This window comes from Paramisgurnus dabryanus, chromosome 18 (genome assembly GCF_030506205.2).
Source record: "Paramisgurnus dabryanus chromosome 18, PD_genome_1.1, whole genome shotgun sequence".
In the NCBI taxonomy this organism is placed as follows: Eukaryota; Metazoa; Chordata; class Actinopteri; order Cypriniformes; family Cobitidae; genus Paramisgurnus; species Paramisgurnus dabryanus.
Window position 1 is genome coordinate 28681667 of NC_133354.1, and position 13024 is coordinate 28694690.

Sequence of the window (13024 nt, forward strand, 5' to 3'; positions counted from 1 at the left end):
TTGTGTGCAAAACATCAGCGCTTTTGCATGTAGGCTCTGTGGGGCAATGGATTGCGCATTGGACTTCTAGATTATGAGTTGATGTGATTCAAAGGTTGTGGGTTCGAGTCCCACCAGAGTCGCAGGGTTTTATCTCCGAAGACCCTGCTCAATGCATTTCATCGTACATTGTTGTTCCTGTTCATACTGTGACTCACCCTTCCACAATCGGCAGATGGAGGGTGGCGCCCTGGCTTAGTTGGTTAAAGCGCCTGTCTAGTAAACAGGAGATCCTGGGTTCGAATCCTAGCGGAGCCTTTATCATGTGGCCAACTAAGGTCTGTTTCTCAGTTGAGATATGGTACATCCTGATAATTCAGAGTTGTCACGACAGCGGTCTGTTTTCAGCGAAAGGCCTGTACTTTGGGCAAAACTTTCTAGTTTTCTCCCTAACCGACCAATATAATCCAATTCATGGACGCCCTCGAGCATAAAACCTTCACTGATAGGACTTAACTCTGGAAGAGATTCCCGGTAGGGCGCCATGGCTTAGCCGGTCAAAGTGCCTGTCTTATAAAAAGGAGATCCTGGGTTCGAATCCCAGTGGTGCCTTCTTACGATGTTTGCAGTCCTCGGCCCCCACTCAGTGGCTTTCTTGTCACATTGTTGTATCTCTTCATACTGTGACTCATCCTCCCTCAAAACAGATTTTAAAATCCCAGCGGTGCCTTCAGTCTGTAGCTTGCTAAGGGCTTTCTTTGTTTCTGTTTATCAGATGAAATTCAACCTCCCTATAATTCATGGTTGTTATGAAAGCTGTCATAACTTTCAGATATTTTTGGAAAACGGACCAATCTGATTTATGAACAACCTTTACCCTAAAGCCTTCACTTATAGGACTTAATTTCCTGTCAGGACGCCATGTCTTTTGCCTGGCTTTGTTCTCAAGGGTGTCCATGGCCAAAGCACCTGTCTTGTAAGTGGGAGATTACGTGATCAAAATCGCAGTGGTGCCTTTTATCAGTGGTTGTGGTCTTTGGCCTTCATGAAAGGCAGAATGGCGTCAAGGAGATTAAACTTTCTTTTACCTGTCTAAATGAAAAGAAAGCCGTGCAATTTTAGGATGCCCTGGCATTACTGTTCTAAAGACCATGTCTTGTAAACGAATTGTTCGAATCCCAGCGTTTCCTTCCTTTGTCAGTCCCTGCTCTCCCATCTACATGAAAGGCAGGAGGTCCTGGCAGAAAATACGACTGAAATGTTCCCGTTTTCAATAGACCTGAAGCCATGTGACGTCAGGGTGCACAGCATCAGCCGGTCAAAGGGCCTGTTTTGTCAACAGACTGTTGAATTTCAAGCCATGCCTTCCTTTCAACGGCTGTTCTCCGGTTTAATTTGGAGAAAAGAGGTCCACAAGGAGATTTGACTTTCTTGTACTTGGTTTAATTAAAATATAGCCATGGAGTTTAAGGATGTCCTGGCATAGCTGTTCAGTGATCATGTCTTGTAAACAGATTGTTCAATTCCAAGTGATTCCATCCTTTTAGTTGCTGTTTCTCCGTTCCACATGAAAGGCAGGAGGTCCAAAAAGAAAATATGACAGTCTTGTTCCTGTTTTCAAAAGATCTGAAGACATGTGACGTAAGGTTGCACACCATTGGCTGGTGAAAGTTCCTGTCCTTTCATCTGGAGATCCTGAATTCGTATACCCAAAAATGCCTTCCATTTGACAATTGTGCTCACTGGCATATGGAAAGAGCAGAAGGTGAAAATAGTAATTGTAACTCTTGGGCTGAAAAATACAAAAGCTAATAATAATTTAATCTGTCTTCATCCAGAATTTTGTGCAAAACATCAGTGCTTTTGCATGTAGGCTCTGTGGCGCAATGGATAGCGCATTGGACTTCTAGATTATGAGTTGATGTGATTCAAAGGTTGTGGGTTCGAGTCCCACCAGAGTCGCAGGGTTTTAGCTCCGAAGACCCTGCTCAATGCATTTCATCTTACATTGTTGTTCCTGTTCATACTGTGACTCACCCTTCCACAATCGGCAGATGGAGGGTGGCGCCGTGGCTTAGTTGGTTAAAGCGCCTGTCTAGTAAACAGGAGATCCTGGGTTCGAATCCCAGCGGAGCCTTTATCATGTGGCCAACTAAGGTCTGTTTCTTTGGCTGTTTCTCAGTTGAGATATGGTACATCCTGATAATTCAGAGTTGTCACGACAGCGGTCTGTTTTCAGCGAAAGGCCTGTACTTTGGGCAAAACTTTCTAGTTTTCTCCCTAACGGACCAATATAATCCAATTCATGGACGCCCTCGAGCATAAAACCTTCACTGATAGGACTTAACTCTGGAAGAGATTCCCGGTAGGGCGCCATGGCTTAGCCGGTCAAAGCGCCTGTCTTGTAAACAGGAGATCCTGGGTTCGAATCCCAGTGGTGCCTTCTTACCATGTTTGCGGTCCTCGGCCCCCACTCAGTGGCTTTCTTGTCACATTGTTGTATCTCTTCATACTGTGACTCATCCTCCCTCAAAACAGATTTTAAAATCCCAGCGGTGCCTTCAGTCTGTAGCCTGCTAAGGGCTTTCTTTGTTTCTGTTTATCAGATGAAATACAACCTCCTTATAATTCATGGTTGTTATGAAAGCTGTCATAACTTCCAGATATTTTTGGAAAACGGACCAATCTGATTTATGAACAACCTTTACCCTAAAGCCTTCACTAATAGGGCTTAATTTCCTGTCAGGACGCCATGTCTTTTGCCTGGCTTTGTTCTCAAGGGTGTCCATGGCCAAAGCACCTGTCTTGTAAGTGGGAGATTACGTGATCAAAATCGCAGTGGTGCCTTTTATCAGTGGTTGTGGTCTTTGGCCTTCATGAAAGGCAGAATGGCGTCAAGGAGATTAAACATTCTTTTACCTGTCTAAATGAAAAGAAAGCCGTGCAATTTTAGGATGCCCTGGCATTGCTGTCCAAAGACCATGTCTTGTAAACGAATTATTCAAATCCCAGCGTTTCCTTCCTTTGTCAGTCTCTGCTCTCCCATCTACATGAAAGGCAGGAGGTCCGGGCAGAAAATACGACTGAAATGTTCCCGTTTTCAATAGACCTGAAGCCATGTGACGTCAGGGTGCACAGCATCAGCCGGTCAAAGGGCCTGTCTTGTCAACAGACTGTTGAATTTCAAGCCATGCCTTCCTTTCAACGACTGTTCTCCGGTTTAATTTGGAGAAAAGAGGTCCACAAGGAGGTTTGACTTTCTTGTACTTGGTTTAATTAAAATATAGCCATGGAGTTTAAGGATGTCCTGGCATAGCTGTTCAGTGATCATGTCTTGTAAACAGATTGTTCAATTCCAAGTGATTCCATCCTTTTAGTTGCTGTTTCTCCGTTCCACATGAAAGGCAGGAGGTCCAAAAAGAAAATATGACAGTCTTGTTCCTGTTTTCAAAAGATCTGAAGACATGTGACGTAAGGTTGCACACCATTGGCTGGTGAAAGTTCCTGTCCTTTCATCTGGAGATCCTGAATTCGTATACCCAAAAATGCCTTCCATTTGACAATTGTGCTCACTGGCATATGGAAAGAGCAGAAGGTGAAAATAGTAATTGTAACTCTTGGGCTGAAAAATACAAAAGCTAATAATAATTTAAATCTGTCTTCATCCAGAATTGTGTGCAAAACATCAGTGCTTTTGCATGTAGGCTCTGTGGCGCAATGGATAGCGCATTGGACTTCTAGATTATGAGTTGATGTGATTCAAAGGTTGTGGGTTCGAGTCCCACCAGAGTCGCAGGGTTTTATCTCCGAAGACCCTGCTCAATGCATTTCATCGTACATTGTTGTTCCTGTTCATACTGTGACTCACCCTTCCACAATCGGCAGATGGAGGGTGGCGCCCTGGCTTAGTTGGTTAAAGCGCCTGTCTAGTAAACAGGAGATCCTGGGTTCGAATCCCAGCGGAGCCTTTATCATGTGGCCAACTAAGGTCTGTTTCTTTGGCTGTTTCTCAGTTGAGATATGGTACATCCTGATAATTCAGAGTTGTCACGACAGCGGTCTGTTTTCAGCGAAAGGCCTGTACTTTGGGCAAAACTTTCTAGTTTTCTCCCTAACGGACCAATATAATCCAATTCATGGACGCCCTCGAGCATAAAACCTTCACTGATAGGACTTAACTCTGGAAGAGATTCCCGGTAGGGCGCCATGGCTTAGCCGGTCAAAGCGCCTGTCTTGTAAACAGGAGATCCTGGGTTCGAATCCCAGTGGTGCCTTCTTACCATGTTTGCGGTCCTCGGCCCCCACTCAGTGGCTTTCTTGTCACATTGTTGTATCTCTTCATACTGTGACTCATCCTCCCTCAAAACAGATTTTAAAATCCCAGCGGTGCCTTCAGTCTGTAGCCCTCTAAGGGCTTTCTTTGTTTCTGTTTATCAGATGAAATACAACCTCCTTATAATTCATGGTTGTTATGAAAGCTGTCATAACTTCCAGATATTTTTGGAAAACGGACCAATCTGATTTATGAACAACCTTTACCCTAAAGCCTTCACTAATAGGGCTTAATTTCCTGTCAGGACGCCATGTCTTTTGCCTGGCTTTGTTCTCAAGGGTCCCCATGGCCAAAGCACCTGTCTTGTAAGTGGGAGATTACGTGATCAAAATCGCAGTGGTGCCTGTTATCAGTGGTTGTGGTCTTTGGCCTTCATGAAAGGCAGAATGGCGTCAAGGAGATTAAACTTTCTTTTACCTGTCTAAATGAAAAGAAAGCCGTGCAATTTTAGGATGCCCTGGCATTGCTGTCCAAAGACCATGTCTTGTAAACGAATTGTTCGAATCCCAGCGTTTCCTTCCTTTGTCAGTCTCTGCTCTCCCATCTACATGAAAGGCAGGAGGTCCGGGCAGAAAATACGACTGAAATGTTCCCGTTTTCAATAGACCTGAAGCCATGTGACGTTAGGGTGCACAGCATCAGCCGGTCAAAGGGCCTGTCTTGTCAACAGACTGTTGAATTTCAAGCCATGCCTTCCTTTCAACGGCTGTTCTCCGGTTTAATTTGGAGAAAAGAAGTCCACAAGGAGGTTTGACTTTCTTGTACTTGGTTTAATAAAAATATAGCCATGGAGTTTAAGGATGTCCTGGCATAGCTGTTCAGTGATCATGTCTTGTAAACAGATTGTTCAATTCCAAGTGATTCCATCCTTTTAGTTGCTGTTTCTCCGTTCCACACGAAAGGCAGGAGGTCCAAAAAGAAAATATGACAGTCTTGTTCCTGTTTTCAAAAGATCTGAAGACATATGACGTAAGGTTGCACACCATTGGCTGGTGAAAGTTCCTGTCCTTTCATCTGGAGATCCTGAATTCGTATGCCAAAAATGCCTTCCATCTGACAATTGTGCTCATTGGCATATGGAAAGAGCAGAAGGTAAAAATAGTAATTGTAACTCTTGGGCTGAAAAATACAAAAGCTAATAATAATTTAAATCTGTCTTCATCCAGAATTGTGTGCAAAACATCAGTGCTTTTGCATGTAGGCTCTGTGGCGCAATGGATAGCGCATTGGACTTCTAGATTATGAGTTGATGTGATTCAAAGGTTGTGGGTTCGAGTCCCACCAGAGTCGCAGGGTTTTAGCTCCGAAGACCCTGCTCAATGCATTTCATCTTACATTGTTGTTCCTGTTCATACTGTGACTCACCCTTCCACAATCGGCAGATGGAGGGTGGCGCCGTGGCTTAGTTGGTTAAAGCGCCTGTCTAGTAAACAGGAGATCCTGGGTTCGAATCCCAGCGGAGCCTTTATCATGTGGCCAACTAAGGTCTGTTTCTTTGGCTGTTTCTCAGTTGAGATATGGTACATCCTGATAATTCAGAGTTGTCACGACAGCGGTCTGTTTTCAGCGAAAGGCCTGTACTTTGGGCAAAACTTTCTAGTTTTCTCCCTAACGGACCAATATAATCCAATTCATGGACGCCCTCGAGCATAAAACCTTCACTGATAGGACTTAACTCTGGAAGAGATTCCCGGTAGGGCGCCATGGCTTAGCCGGTCAAAGCGCCTGTCTTGTAAACAGGAGATCCTGGGTTCGAATCCCAGTGGTGCCTTCTTACCATGTTTGCGGTCCTCGGCCCCCACTCAGTGGCTTTCTTGTCACATTGTTGTATCTCTTCATACTGTGACTCATCCTCCCTCAAAACAGATTTTAAAATCCCAGCGGTGCCTTCAGTCTGTAGCCTGCTAAGGGCTTTCTTTGTTTCTGTTTATCAGATGAAATACAACCTCCTTATAATTCATGGTTGTTATGAAAGCTGTCATAACTTCCAGATATTTTTGGAAAACGGACCAATCTGATTTATGAACAACCTTTACCCTAAAGCCTTCACTAATAGGGCTTAATTTCCTGTCAGGACGCCATGTCTTTTGCCTGGCTTTGTTCTCAAGGGTGTCCATGGCCAAAGCACCTGTCTTGTAAGTGGGAGATTACGTGATCAAAATCGCAGTGGTGCCTTTTATCAGTGGTTGTGGTCTTTGGCCTTCATGAAAGGCAGAATGGCGTCAAGGAGATTAAACATTCTTTTACCTGTCTAAATGAAAAGAAAGCCGTGCAATTTTAGGATGCCCTGGCATTGCTGTCCAAAGACCATGTCTTGTAAACGAATTATTCAAATCCCAGCGTTTCCTTCCTTTGTCAGTCTCTGCTCTCCCATCTACATGAAAGGCAGGAGGTCCGGGCAGAAAATACGACTGAAATGTTCCCGTTTTCAATAGACCTGAAGCCATGTGACGTCAGGGTGCACAGCATCAGCCGGTCAAAGGGCCTGTCTTGTCAACAGACTGTTGAATTTCAAGCCATGCCTTCCTTTCAACGACTGTTCTCCGGTTTAATTTGGAGAAAAGAGGTCCACAAGGAGGTTTGACTTTCTTGTACTTGGTTTAATTAAAATATAGCCATGGAGTTTAAGGATGTCCTGGCATAGCTGTTCAGTGATCATGTCTTGTAAACAGATTGTTCAATTCCAAGTGATTCCATCCTTTTAGTTGCTGTTTCTCCGTTCCACATGAAAGGCAGGAGGTCCAAAAAGAAAATATGACAGTCTTGTTCCTGTTTTCAAAAGATCTGAAGACATGTGACGTAAGGTTGCACACCATTGGCTGGTGAAAGTTCCTGTCCTTTCATCTGGAGATCCTGAATTCGTATACCCAAAAATGCCTTCCATTTGACAATTGTGCTCACTGGCATATGGAAAGAGCAGAAGGTGAAAATAGTAATTGTAACTCTTGGGCTGAAAAATACAAAAGCTAATAATAATTTAAATCTGTCTTCATCCAGAATTGTGTGCAAAACATCAGTGCTTTTGCATGTAGGCTCTGTGGCGCAATGGATAGCGCATTGGACTTCTAGATTATGAGTTGATGTGATTCAAAGGTTGTGGGTTCGAGTCCCACCAGAGTCGCAGGGTTTTAGCTCCGAAGACCCTGCTCAATGCATTTCATCTTACATTGTTGTTCCTGTTCATACTGTGACTCACCCTTCCACAATCGGCAGATGGAGGGTGGCGCCGTGGCTTAGTTGGTTAAAGCGCCTGTCTAGTAAACAGGAGATCCTGGGTTCGAATCCCAGCGGAGCATTTATCATGTGGCCAACTAAGGTCTGTTTCTTTGGCTGTTTCTCAGTTGAGATATGGTACATCCTGATAATTCAGAGTTGTCACGACAGCGGTCTGTTTTCAGCGAAAGGCCTGTACTTTGGGCAAAACTTTCTAGTTTTCTCCCTAACGGACCAATATAATCCAATTCATGGAGGCCCTCGAGCATAAAACCTTCACTGATAGGACTTAACTCTGGAAGAGATTCCCGGTAGGGCGTCATGGCTTAGCCGGTCAAAGCGCCTGTCTTGTAAACAGGAGATCCTGGGTTCGAATCCCAGTGGTGCCCCCTTACCATGTTTGCGGTCCTTGGCCCCCACTCAGTGGCTTTCTTGTCACATTGTTGTATCTCTTCATACTGTGACTCATCCTCCCTCAAAACAGATTTTAAAATCCCAGCGGTGCCTTCAGTCTGTAGCCTGCTAAGGGCTTTCTTTGTTTCTGTTTATCAGATGAAATACAACCTCCTTATAATTCATGGTTGTTATGAAAGCTGTCATAACTTTCAGATATTTTTGGAAAACGGACCAATCTGATTTATGAACAACCTTTACCCTAAAGCCTTCACTTATAGGACTTAATTTCCTGTCAGGACGCCATGTCTTTTGCCTGGCTTTGTTCTCAAGGGTGTCCATGGCCAAAGCACCTGTCTTGTAAGTGGGAGATTACGTGATCAAAATCGCAGTGGTGCCTTTTATCAGTGGTTGTGGTCTTTGGCCTTCATGAAAGGCAGAATGGCGTCAAGGAGATTAAACTTTCTTTTACCTGTCTAAATGAAAAGAAATCCGTGCAATTTTAGGATGCCCTGGCATTGCTGTTCTAAAGACGATGTCTTGTAAACGAATTGTTCGAATCCCAGCGTTTCCTTCCTTTGTCAGTCCCTGCTCTCCCATCTACATGAAAGGCAGGAGGTCCGGGCAGAAAATACGACTGAAATGTTCCCGTTTTCAATAGACCTGAAGCCATGTGACGTTAGGGTGCACAGCATCAGCCGGTCAAAGGGCCTGTCTTGTCAACAGACTGTTGAATTTCAAGCCATGCCTTCCTTTCAACGGCTGTTCTCCGGTTTAATTTGGAGAAAAGAGGTCCACAAGGAGGTTTGACTTTCTTGTACTTGGTTTAATTAAAATATAGCCATGGAGTTTAAGGATGTCCTGGCATAGCTGTTCAGTGATCATGTCTTGTAAACAGATTGTTCAATTCCAAGTGATTCCATCCTTTTAGTTGCTGTTTCTCCGTTCCACATGAAAGGCAGGAGGTCCAAAAAGAAAATATGACAGTCTTGTTCCTGTTTTCAAAAGATCTGAAGACATGTGACGTAAGGTTGCACACCATTGGCTGGTGAAAGTTCCTGTCCTTTCATCTGGAGATCCTGAATTCGTATCCCAAAAATGCCTTCCATTTGACAATTGTGCTCATTGGCATATGGAAAGAGCAGAAGGTAAAAATAGTAATTGTACCTCTTGGGCTGAAAAATACAAAAGCTAATAATAATTTAAATCTGTCTTCATCCAGAATTGTGTGCAAAACATCAGCGCTTTTGCATGTAGGCTCTGTGGGGCAATGGATTGCGCATTGGACTTCTAGATTATGAGTTGATGTGATTCAAAGGTTGTGGGTTCGAGTCCCACCAGAGTCGCAGGGTTTTATCTCCGAAGACCCTGCTCAATGCATTTCATCGTACATTGTTGTTCCTGTTCATACTGTGACTCACCCTTCCACAATCGGCAGATGGAGGGTGGCGCCCTGGCTAAGTTGGTTAAAGCGCCTGTCTAGTAAACAGGAGATCCTGGGTTCGAATCCCAGCGGAGCCTTTATCATGTGGCCAACTAAGGTCTGTTTCTTTGGCTGTTTCTCAGTTGAGATATGGTACATCCTGATAATTCAGAGTTGTCACGACAGCGGTCTGTTTTCAGCGAAAGGCCTGTACTTTGGGCAAAACTTTCTAGTTTTCTCCCTAACGGACCAATATAATCCAATTCATGGACGCCCTCGAGCATAAAACCTTCACTGATAGGACTTAACTCTGGAAGAGATTCCCGGTAGGGCGCCATGGCTTAGCCGGTCAAAGCGCCTGTCTTGTAAACAGGAGATCCTGGGTTCGAATCCCAGTGGTGCCTTCTTACCATGTTTGCGGTCCTCGGCCCCCACTCAGTGGCTTTCTTGTCACATTGTTGTATCTCTTCATACTGTGACTCATCCTCCCTCAAAACAGATTTTAAAATCCCAGCGGTGCCTTCAGTCTGTAGCCCTCTAAGGGCTTTCTTTGTTTCTGTTTATCAGATGAAATACAACCTCCTTATAATTCATGGTTGTTATGAAAGCTGTCATAACTTCCAGATATTTTTGGAAAACGGACCAATCTGATTTATGAACAACCTTTACCCTAAAGCCTTCACTAATAGGGCTTAATTTCCTGTCAGGACGCCATGTCTTTTGCCTGGCTTTGTTCTCAAGGGTCCCCATGGCCAAAGCACCTGTCTTGTAAGTGGGAGATTACGTGATCAAAATCGCAGTGGTGCCTGTTATCAGTGGTTGTGGTCTTTGGCCTTCATGAAAGGCAGAATGGCGTCAAGGAGATTAAACTTTCTTTTACCTGTCTAAATGAAAAGAAAGCCGTGCAATTTTAGGATGCCCTGGCATTGCTGTCCAAAGACCATGTCTTGTAAACGAATTGTTCGAATCCCAGCGTTTCCTTCCTTTGTCAGTCTCTGCTCTCCCATCTACATGAAAGGCAGGAGGTCCGGGCAGAAAATACGACTGAAATGTTCCCGTTTTCAATAGACCTGAAGCCATGTGACGTTAGGGTGCACAGCATCAGCCGGTCAAAGGGCCTGTCTTGTCAACAGACTGTTGAATTTCAAGCCATGCCTTCCTTTCAACGGCTGTTCTCCGGTTTAATTTGGAGAAAAGAAGTCCACAAGGAGGTTTGACTTTCTTGTACTTGGTTTAATAAAAATATAGCCATGGAGTTTAAGGATGTCCTGGCATAGCTGTTCAGTGATCATGTCTTGTAAACAGATTGTTCAATTCCAAGTGATTCCATCCTTTTAGTTGCTGTTTCTCCGTTCCACACGAAAGGCAGGAGGTCCAAAAAGAAAATATGACAGTCTTGTTCCTGTTTTCAAAAGATCTGAAGACATATGACGTAAGGTTGCACACCATTGGCTGGTGAAAGTTCCTGTCCTTTCATCTGGAGATCCTGAATTCGTATGCCAAAAATGCCTTCCATCTGACAATTGTGCTCATTGGCATATGGAAAGAGCAGAAGGTAAAAATAGTAATTGTAACTCTTGGGCTGAAAAATACAAAAGCTAATAATAATTTAAATCTGTCTTCATCCAGAATTGTGTGCAAAACATCAGTGCTTTTGCATGTAGGCTCTGTGGCGCAATGGATAGCGCATTGGACTTCTAGATTATGAGTTGATGTGATTCAAAGGTTGTGGGTTCGAGTCCCACTAGAGTCGCAGGGTTTTAGCTCCGAAGACCCTGCTCAATGCATTTCATCTTACATTGTTGTTCCTGTTCATACTGTGACTCACCCTTCCACAATCGGCAGATGGAGGGTGGCGCCGTGGCTTAGTTGGTTAAAGCGCCTGTCTAGTAAACAGGAGATCCTGGGTTCGAATCCCAGCGGAGCCTTTATCATGTGGCCAACTAAGGTCTGTTTCTTTGGCTGTTTCTCAGTTGAGATATGGTACATCCTGATAATTCAGAGTTGTCACGACAGCGGTCTGTTTTCAGCGAAAGGCCTGTACTTTGGGCAAAACTTTCTAGTTTTCTCCCTAACGGACCAATATAATCCAATTCATGGACGCCCTCGAGCATAAAACCTTCACTGATAGGACTTAACTCTGGAAGAGATTCCCGGTAGGGCGCCATGGCTTAGCCGGTCAAAGCGCCTGTCTTGTAAACAGGAGATCCTGGGTTCGAATCCCAGTGGTGCCTTCTTACCATGTTTGCGGTCCTCGGCCCCCACTCAGTGGCTTTCTTGTCACATTGTTGTATCTCTTCATACTGTGACTCATCCTCCCTCAAAACAGATTTTAAAATCCCAGCGGTGCCTTCAGTCTGTAGCCTGCTAAGGGCTTTCTTTGTTTCTGTTTATCAGATGAAATACAACCTCCTTATAATTCATGGTTGTTATGAAAGCTGTCATAACTTCCAGATATTTTTGGAAAACGGACCAATCTGATTTATGAACAACCTTTACCCTAAAGCCTTCACTAATAGGGCTTAATTTCCTGTCAGGACGCCATGTCTTTTGCCTGGCTTTGTTCTCAAGGGTGTCCATGGCCAAAGCACCTGTCTTGTAAGTGGGAGATTACGTGATCAAAATCGCAGTGGTGCCTTTTATCAGTGGTTGTGGTCTTTGGCCTTCATGAAAGGCAGAATGGCGTCAAGGAGATTAAACATTCTTTTACCTGTCTAAATGAAAAGAAAGCCGTGCAATTTTAGGATGCCCTGGCATTGCTGTCCAAAGACCATGTCTTGTAAACGAATTATTCAAATCCCAGCGTTTCCTTCCTTTGTCAGTCTCTGCTCTCCCATCTACATGAAAGGCAGGAGGTCCGGGCAGAAAATACGACTGAAATGTTCCCGTTTTCAATAGACCTGAAGCCATGTGACGTCAGGGTGCACAGCATCAGCCGGTCAAAGGGCCTGTCTTGTCAACAGACTGTTGAATTTCAAGCCATGCCTTCCTTTCAACGACTGTTCTCCGGTTTAATTTGGAGAAAAGAGGTCCACAAGGAGGTTTGACTTTCTTGTACTTGGTTTAATTAAAATATAGCCATGGAGTTTAAGGATGTCCTGGCATAGCTGTTCAGTGATCATGTCTTGTAAACAGATTGTTCAATTCCAAGTGATTCCATCCTTTTAGTTGCTGTTTCTCCGTTCCACATGAAAGGCAGGAGGTCCAAAAAGAAAATATGACAGTCTTGTTCCTGTTTTCAAAAGATCTGAAGACATGTGACGTAAGGTTGCACACCATTGGCTGGTGAAAGTTCCTGTCCTTTCATCTGGAGATCCTGAATTCGTATCCCAAAAATGCCTTCCATTTGACAATTGTGCTCATTGGCATATGGAAAGAGCAGAAGGTAAAAATAGTAATTGTACCTCTTGGGCTGAAAAATACAAAAGCTAATAATAATTTAAATCTGTCTTCATCCAGAATTGTGTGCAAAACATCAGCGCTTTTGCATGTAGGCTCTGTGGGGCAATGGATTGCGCATTGGACTTCTAGATTATGAGTTGATGTGATTCAAAGGTTGTGGGTTCGAGTCCCACCAGAGTCGCAGGGTTTTATCTCCGAAGACCCTGCTCAATGCATTTCATCGTACATTGTTGTTCCTGTTCATACTGTGACTCACCCTTCCACAATCGGCAGATGGAGGG

General features: G+C 44.1%; 19 non-coding genes across 19 annotated transcripts; all 19 read left to right on the forward strand.

Moving 5' to 3' along the window:
* Nucleotides 1-223: 223 nt before the first annotated feature.
* trnat-agu (transfer RNA threonine (anticodon AGU)) lies at nucleotides 224-297 on the forward strand. The gene has a single exon. It is a non-coding gene; the product is annotated as a tRNA-Thr (tRNA).
* A 220-nt stretch (nucleotides 298-517) lies between these two features.
* On the forward strand, nucleotides 518-591 carry trnai-uau (transfer RNA isoleucine (anticodon UAU)). Its single transcript has one exon. It is a non-coding gene; the product is annotated as a tRNA-Ile (tRNA).
* A 1260-nt stretch (nucleotides 592-1851) lies between these two features.
* On the forward strand, nucleotides 1852-1941 carry trnar-ucu (transfer RNA arginine (anticodon UCU)). Its single transcript is given in 2 exon segments — nucleotides 1852-1888; nucleotides 1906-1941. It is a non-coding gene; the product is annotated as a tRNA-Arg (tRNA).
* Nucleotides 1942-2042: 101 nt separating this feature from the next.
* trnat-agu (transfer RNA threonine (anticodon AGU)) lies at nucleotides 2043-2116 on the forward strand. Its single transcript has one exon. It is a non-coding gene; the product is annotated as a tRNA-Thr (tRNA).
* A 232-nt stretch (nucleotides 2117-2348) lies between these two features.
* On the forward strand, nucleotides 2349-2422 carry trnat-ugu (transfer RNA threonine (anticodon UGU)). The gene has a single exon. It is a non-coding gene; the product is annotated as a tRNA-Thr (tRNA).
* Nucleotides 2423-3682: 1260 nt separating this feature from the next.
* Nucleotides 3683-3772, forward strand: trnar-ucu (transfer RNA arginine (anticodon UCU)). Its single transcript is given in 2 exon segments — nucleotides 3683-3719; nucleotides 3737-3772. It is a non-coding gene; the product is annotated as a tRNA-Arg (tRNA).
* Nucleotides 3773-3873: 101 nt separating this feature from the next.
* Nucleotides 3874-3947, forward strand: trnat-agu (transfer RNA threonine (anticodon AGU)). The gene has a single exon. It is a non-coding gene; the product is annotated as a tRNA-Thr (tRNA).
* A 232-nt stretch (nucleotides 3948-4179) lies between these two features.
* Nucleotides 4180-4253, forward strand: trnat-ugu (transfer RNA threonine (anticodon UGU)). Its single transcript has one exon. It is a non-coding gene; the product is annotated as a tRNA-Thr (tRNA).
* Nucleotides 4254-5512: 1259 nt separating this feature from the next.
* Nucleotides 5513-5602, forward strand: trnar-ucu (transfer RNA arginine (anticodon UCU)). Its single transcript is given in 2 exon segments — nucleotides 5513-5549; nucleotides 5567-5602. It is a non-coding gene; the product is annotated as a tRNA-Arg (tRNA).
* Nucleotides 5603-5703: 101 nt separating this feature from the next.
* trnat-agu (transfer RNA threonine (anticodon AGU)) lies at nucleotides 5704-5777 on the forward strand. Its single transcript has one exon. It is a non-coding gene; the product is annotated as a tRNA-Thr (tRNA).
* Nucleotides 5778-6009: 232 nt separating this feature from the next.
* Nucleotides 6010-6083, forward strand: trnat-ugu (transfer RNA threonine (anticodon UGU)). The gene has a single exon. It is a non-coding gene; the product is annotated as a tRNA-Thr (tRNA).
* Nucleotides 6084-7343: 1260 nt separating this feature from the next.
* trnar-ucu (transfer RNA arginine (anticodon UCU)) lies at nucleotides 7344-7433 on the forward strand. The gene is given in 2 exon segments: nucleotides 7344-7380; nucleotides 7398-7433. It is a non-coding gene; the product is annotated as a tRNA-Arg (tRNA).
* Nucleotides 7434-7534: 101 nt separating this feature from the next.
* On the forward strand, nucleotides 7535-7608 carry trnat-agu (transfer RNA threonine (anticodon AGU)). The gene has a single exon. It is a non-coding gene; the product is annotated as a tRNA-Thr (tRNA).
* Nucleotides 7609-7840: 232 nt separating this feature from the next.
* Nucleotides 7841-7914, forward strand: trnat-ugu (transfer RNA threonine (anticodon UGU)). The gene has a single exon. It is a non-coding gene; the product is annotated as a tRNA-Thr (tRNA).
* A 1451-nt stretch (nucleotides 7915-9365) lies between these two features.
* On the forward strand, nucleotides 9366-9439 carry trnat-agu (transfer RNA threonine (anticodon AGU)). Its single transcript has one exon. It is a non-coding gene; the product is annotated as a tRNA-Thr (tRNA).
* Nucleotides 9440-9671: 232 nt separating this feature from the next.
* trnat-ugu (transfer RNA threonine (anticodon UGU)) lies at nucleotides 9672-9745 on the forward strand. The gene has a single exon. It is a non-coding gene; the product is annotated as a tRNA-Thr (tRNA).
* A 1259-nt stretch (nucleotides 9746-11004) lies between these two features.
* On the forward strand, nucleotides 11005-11094 carry trnar-ucu (transfer RNA arginine (anticodon UCU)). The gene is given in 2 exon segments: nucleotides 11005-11041; nucleotides 11059-11094. It is a non-coding gene; the product is annotated as a tRNA-Arg (tRNA).
* Nucleotides 11095-11195: 101 nt separating this feature from the next.
* On the forward strand, nucleotides 11196-11269 carry trnat-agu (transfer RNA threonine (anticodon AGU)). Its single transcript has one exon. It is a non-coding gene; the product is annotated as a tRNA-Thr (tRNA).
* A 232-nt stretch (nucleotides 11270-11501) lies between these two features.
* On the forward strand, nucleotides 11502-11575 carry trnat-ugu (transfer RNA threonine (anticodon UGU)). The gene has a single exon. It is a non-coding gene; the product is annotated as a tRNA-Thr (tRNA).
* The last annotated feature ends 1449 nt before the right edge of the window (nucleotides 11576-13024 follow it).